Raw genomic sequence first — 6,868 nt, 5'->3', positions numbered from 1 at the left:
ATGGGGTTCATTATGCTCCTCATTTTCAACCCTTCCAAATGTTTCAATTCCAGCTATGGCAAAGTAATCCGAAAAATTAGCATCGTTTTGTTTTCGAATGCAAGTCCTTGTCTCTAACCGTTTACGATGGCGAGTCATGCGTGTTGTATCCAAAATTCGAAGCTGACGAACTTGGTTCGAGCTCAAGTATATACAGCTCCTAGCCATCTTTAATCTCCTTCGAAACACAAAATTACGAATACTATTTTTCTTAACTTCAAACAACATAATACTTGAGATAGACAAAGAGAGAGACAATGACATAGATATACATACATACATACATACATACATACATACATACATACATATATATATATATATATATATATATATATATATATATATATATATAGAGAGAGAGAGAGAGAGAGAGAGAGAGAGAGAGAGAGAGAGAGGGAGGCAGAGTTGAAACATGTTGAGAGATAGAAGAGAGAAGTATTAAATTTGAAAAATAGAAATTTCATACATATCGCCAAAATGAAGAGCCAAAATTTCTAAAAGTCGGAACACAATTTGACCCTTGATAAAAAAACATCATCCCTCTCACAAAATCTCTAAGCAACTACCCTGGCTTCTAAAACATGGCACATGTTTTTCATAATTGCATTGAGTCGATTAACAGATATCTTTAGACTCAATACCTCCATGCCTAATGCACGCACTTGATCTTTTAGAGAGTCTACATGTTCTTTACATTGCCCATTACATCCACGTAGACATAGTTTTCTTAGTGGTGCGGTTGCATGTATGGCGCAGTAGTTTAAGGACATTTAAAGCTTGTTTGTCCAGATAGAGACCTTGACCGAGCAAGGTGCTTTGCAGCTCGAACATTCATCAACTCATATGGTGTAGACAAAGCTACTTCTTCATTGCAAGAATTATCCATAGCTACTACATCTTTGGAGAGGTTATTATCATTTTGAAGCTCCATTTGCTGAAATTCAAAATTAAAATCTTAAAGATCTACAGATATCTCTATGTATCTTTGCCAACATAAACCCAACCCTAGTATCGTATATGTATATCGCAACAACAACAGAAAGAAGTACACAGCGATACATATATTTCTCTATGAAAGGTTTTTTTTTTTTAAAGTATGTTAATGTACACAATTCTCTCTCCACCACTCTCTCTCTCTCTCTCTCTCTCTCTCAGGCATTCCCCATTAAAGCATTCGATTTTAGCATTTAGCTATACAGATATTTCTAGCTTCATCTTTGAGCATTCAAAGCTTGGCTTATGGCATTCAGCGTTTAGCTATACAGATATTTCTAGCTTCATCTTTGAGCATTCAAAGCTTGGCTTATGGCATTCAGCGTTTGGCTCTTATGTCTCCAGATTCAGCCATTCGGCTTCAGTCTTCAACATTCGGCACTCGACTTTTCGCTTTGAGTGTTCGACTAGGTTCTCTGCTGCAACCACCTTTCAGTGCTTAGCTTCTGCACTTAGCGACATTTGATTGCGACCTCTCCATCACTAGCTTAGCAATCAGCTTTCAATGCTTGGCATTCAGCATTTAATTGCAGACACCTTTGAGTCCTTCAACAATGATAGGATCTAGACCATTGTAGATAGATTTAGCAAACAAGCATATTTTGTTCCATGTAAGAAAACATCGATTGCTACACTTTGTTGCTAAGTTGTTATTAAAACTATTTTAACTCACCGTGGTTTTCCTAGACTAATTATTTCTGCTAGAAACTCTTGCTTTTGCAATTATTTTTGGATAGCTTTTTCTATAATTTAGGTACTCAAATAAATTTCAATTGTACTTTCCATTTTGAGAGCAATGGCTAGACCAAGGTAACTAATAGCACTATCATGGATCCTCTACGATCTTATACTATTATTGCACCCTCTAATTGGGATGAGCATTTGCATATCTTGCAATTTGCTACCCCCATTCTGCCCCACAGGCAAATCCCCCTTTGAAATCATCTATGGTAAAAGTTACCTATCCCGGTCTCTAGGATTAGAACACAACTGCTGATAATTTTACTTATGTGACCATACCCAAATCTTGGCCGAATTCACTCGATCTATTCAAAAATCTCAAGAAAAATATACCAAGCAAGTTAACAAGAAGCGAACACCTATGCAATCTCAAGAAAATGATTATGGCTGGTTACAAATTGAGAAATGCAGACTTAAGAGCGTTGAAAAGCACCCCAAACTTAAACTTGCTCCACGATTATATGGGCTATTTAAGATTCTTGAGAAAATTAATGATAATGCCTTTTGATTAGAAATTCCCTCTCATTGGCGTATACACAACTCTTTTTATATCAGTTTACTATGCCATTTAAGGGAACTCTTCCAATTTACCTTTCTCTAAATGACCCACCCCTTTTACGAGAAGACTCCAAATAGTCCTCGAAGCAATCATTAACCATGATCAACCACAACTCGTACTGGTACTGTTTATCATCGCTACTTGTTTAAGTACAAAAATCACTCTATTGAGGAAGCACAGTGGCTCCTAGAATCATCATTACCTCCCTACCATGCCCTAATTACTACCTATCATTCACAGTTGCCTTGATTCTAGTTTTTAAGTATACAGACTCGCTGATTGTTGGCAGTACAATATGTACACATATTGCTTGATTGAGGCAATATACAGATATCCACTCCTATGTGTAGACTCGCCAATTGTGGCAGCACACTATTAGGTCCATTGTGTGGAGGCCTGCCAATTAAAGTAACACTTATTGTGGGAAGAAGAATCCCCGATTGAGACATATTCCCAAGTACATGATCAACTGAGGATAGTTGTATTTTAACCCTAAGGCATGCTATGAAAATGAAAATTGTTGAAATTATTAAAATGGTATTTTTATGGTGTTTCATTTATCATGAATATTTATTTTTGATTATTTACTACATGGTTAGTGACTTACCTTGTAAGGTAGTGGTCACATCGTGTTGGGTAGATAATCACTGGATATAATATTTGGCATGTGTTTTTGATAGTAGGTTAGTGGTATGGGCGACTCAATGAGGGTTTCACATGTGTGCACATTTTTGGCGACATTATATTTTTGGCAGGGTTAGTGCGGGCAAATCAATGAGAGGGTTGCACATGTGTGCACATTTTTGGCGATATTATATTTATACAACATTATATTTTTGTAACAGATTTATGGCTGTTATTATTTTGGATTTATGGCCGTCATTATTTTATATCCAAACGGTGGTCAAGCACATTTGTTCATATGGTTTATTTACCCTTAGTAGGTTCATGGATCAATTTATTTAAAGTTATAACAAGGTTCATACATAAAAGCTTAAACTTTTCTATTTTTAAGAGCAACGCCCAAAGTGGAGTGTAAAAACTACTTTTGGTTTGCCAAGTAAAAGATATCTAAATACACTTGCTTGAAAGTGTGAGCTGTCAAACAAGTGGAGGAGATTTAACCCATTTTGGTGTCCTGCATGTTCTTCTTCTTTGTGTATTACAGCAAGTTGGATATATTTTTATGCTATGGTTTTGAACAAGCAATGTGTGTGACAGAGAGAGACATGGGGATTATTTTAATTATTTTTATGTAGTAAGAGGACCATCACACACTTGTAACACATACTGGCAACACACACACTCTTTGCATTCACATGTATGTAGCCCATTTACATGCATATTTGCACCTTCACATGCGTACATGCCACACACATTTGTATATACACATCCACCTACACACCACTACACTTGCGCACATCGCAATTTCACTTGCATATGCACCGGTGCGTACATATTTGCATTCTCGCATTCGCACGTGTATTGCATATGCACATCCACACATGTTCACCCCATACACTTTCAAATGCACATAAAGACACGTATACTCCTGTAAATTCACCCATACGTGATGATCAAATCAACCCAAAACACGTCAATTGGAATAGCTTCTAGGACGAGTGGATGACTGTGCACAAATCATCATATAGGACAATCTATACATTTCGTGCATGCGTAGAGAGACAAGGGTTGGTTGTATTATACAAATGCTACATGGCAATGCTGTTTTAATGACTATCCTTGCACATGAGAGCTTTGTGAGTGAAAAGGGAAAGGTGGTCAAGCATCGATTGGGTTGCCAAGTGTAGGTAGGCAACCCATTCACTAGCTCATATGCATTCGTCTCCTTCAGGCAATGGTGGTGCAGTCTAGAAAGGACCCATCAGCAGAGATGCTTCTTAGAAAGCTCCACACCACCTCCTTCCTTGACTCAAATGATCATACTATAGACCCATCTGCCTATGTTTTGAATTTGAGCTTTGTCTTGTCCCCCCTCTTAGACAACAGCTAGAGAATGACAAGGAGAATGAAAGCTTAAGGAGATTGAAGCAAAAGGTTTGAAGATGGTGTAGATGCTGAGGTTAGGGTGTTGAGCTTGAGCATTCTATCATTGGGGAGACAAGACATCATCATCATATAAACTTGCCCTCCTCATCTAGCCATAAAACCCATCTTTTCACATTGAAGGAGGATTGAAGGAGGGCAACTCTGACAATATTAAGTGTGCCTTCTTGGTGCACCAAAACATTGTCTCTAGCCTGACTTCTATGGCAAAATTTGGAAGAATGGTATTAAAGTTGATATCAACTGAGTGATGTTGAGAACCCCTAGCACAAGCTACATGCAGACAAGAACTCCCTTTCTCGGGTTCTCTATTTATTTGGAGGGCAGAGTGGAGTCGTAAAAGCAACTGCATCTTGAAACATTTGACAAAGGGTATCTGCCACCACAGACAAGAACTCCCTTTCTCGGGTTTTCTATTTATTTGGAGGTATTTGTCATCTCCATGCTGGATAAACCCTTTATCTTCGTCGAGATGCTGAGCAATGATGGGGCAAGGCAGTAGTCCTGCAACAAATTGAATAGAGCTTGTATGTCTGACAAAAGGAAATAATGCTTGCCTTCAATCGAAAAACGAGGGTAAAATTGACAAGGGCACATCCCCGACGTCCTCGTCCGCATGCTGGCGTGTGTCCTGCTCGACAAGAATGATGGTGTCACAACAACGAAGAGCCTCGATGTCAACATTCTAGGCCTCCTTCCTCTCCTCCTCCCAATCAATATTGTCCTCTATTTTTGAAGCTTCATGAGCTCCATCTTGGAGAAGACCACCTTCACCACACCTTTTGGTATTCTAGCAAGGGGGAGTTATTCTCCTAAAACCAAGTTTGACGATGATGGGAGGTGCCTTTTTCAAATCGAGCATACTTTTGATATTTGGAAGGAGTGGTAGACAAAATGGTTATGGCACATCAATCACTCACGTATAATAGTAGTGTGTGACGCATTCAATATGTAATGGTGGTTAGCTTGCTCTTAACTTTTGTACAACAAGATACATGAAAAGCAAATGCTTCTTCATAGAAATAAGCACATTTAAGTTTATACAATAGGCACGAGTAAATATATAGCTCTAATGCTCTTCCTAGAGAGGGTGAGAGAGAGTCCTGATTTCTTCTAATGTTATAAACCATTAAATGATATCAATGGTGTGGTTCACATCCTATCTTACTTTATGTACATACATATGTGTGTGTGATGTGATGTGAGAGTGAGAGTGAAAAGCATTGTGAGAACGAGATTCAAAAAGCTCAAGAGAGACTATGCATGCTTTGCACTGACGATATATTTCAAGCAAGACCACACATGGTTAAGGAAGCCACATTCATGATGTAATAATCATTGTGAAGTAGGCCAGAGCTCACGCTTGTGCAAGACCAAAAAGAGGCTGGCCACCTCGTCCTCTTCACCAGCATAAACCTCTCCCGCTCTAAAACATATGTTGGCATACCAATGCTTCCAATCAGCAACACTGCAGGCCACAACAAGTTCCTTGCATCCCAACCACACCGTTGGCACGACCACAAGGCACCTGGCCATGCACCATCCTGTCGGCATACCAATGCCCCCAATCAGCAAACAGCAGCTCCTGGCATCCCAACCACGCCGTGGGCATACGCTCATAAGGCACCCGCCCATGCACCATCCTGTTAGCAACATAAAAGACCAACACATCTGACGCCAACACGACCGGCAATGCCAACAACAAATGTTATTGATTTCAGCATAGGCACAAGCCCCTCAGTAAGAATACCATGATATTGGTAGACCAACCTAAAGCTGGCACAATCGTAAGAAACCCATCAATGCACCAATTGTGATGCCAACATCAAGGCAAGAAGAGAGAGAGAGAGAGAGAGAGAGAGAGAGAGAGAGAGAGAGAGAGAGAGAGAGAGAGAGAGAGAGAGAGAGAGAGAGAGAGAGAGAATATTAAATTATTATAAAAAATAAGAATATTTAATATAATGGAACACATACACACACCCATGCACGTGAACACACACACATATATATTATAGATATATATGTATTTAAATAATAAACATACAAAGTATATATATGTGTGTGTGTGTGTGTGTGTGTGTATGTATGTATGTATGTATGTGTGTGTGTGTGTGTGTATTTAAATACTCTCTCTCTCTCTCTCCACTATAGATATATACACAATATACTCTTTACATAATCTATATATTTGTGTGTGTGTGTGTGTGTGTATTTGCACACACACACACACACACACACACACATATACATATATATCCATGCATACATCTATATCATATTATATTATATTATATAAAGAGTATAATGTATATATATCTATCTAGGAGAGAGAGAGAGAGAGAGAGAGAGAGAGAGAGAGAGAATATTGTAATACATACATACATGCATACACACATACATACGTATATATAATATATAATTATTAATTATTTAAAAATCAACATATTTATCATAATAAAACACACA

At 38.4% G+C, this 6,868-nt stretch overlaps 1 pseudogene; it reads left to right on the top strand.

Moving 5' to 3' along the window:
* Nucleotides 1-4,742, top strand: LOC147633442 (uncharacterized; annotated as a pseudogene).
* Nucleotides 4,743-6,868: the final 2,126 nt, after the last annotated feature.

The sequence above is a fragment of the Cibotium barometz genome, chromosome 12, assembly GCF_041138505.1.
Source record: "Cibotium barometz isolate CiBa-2024 chromosome 12, ASM4113850v1, whole genome shotgun sequence".
Taxonomy (NCBI): Eukaryota; Viridiplantae; Streptophyta; class Polypodiopsida; order Cyatheales; family Cibotiaceae; genus Cibotium; species Cibotium barometz.
Note: the sequence above shows the minus strand (reverse complement) of the source record. Positions and strands in the feature narration are given on the sequence as shown.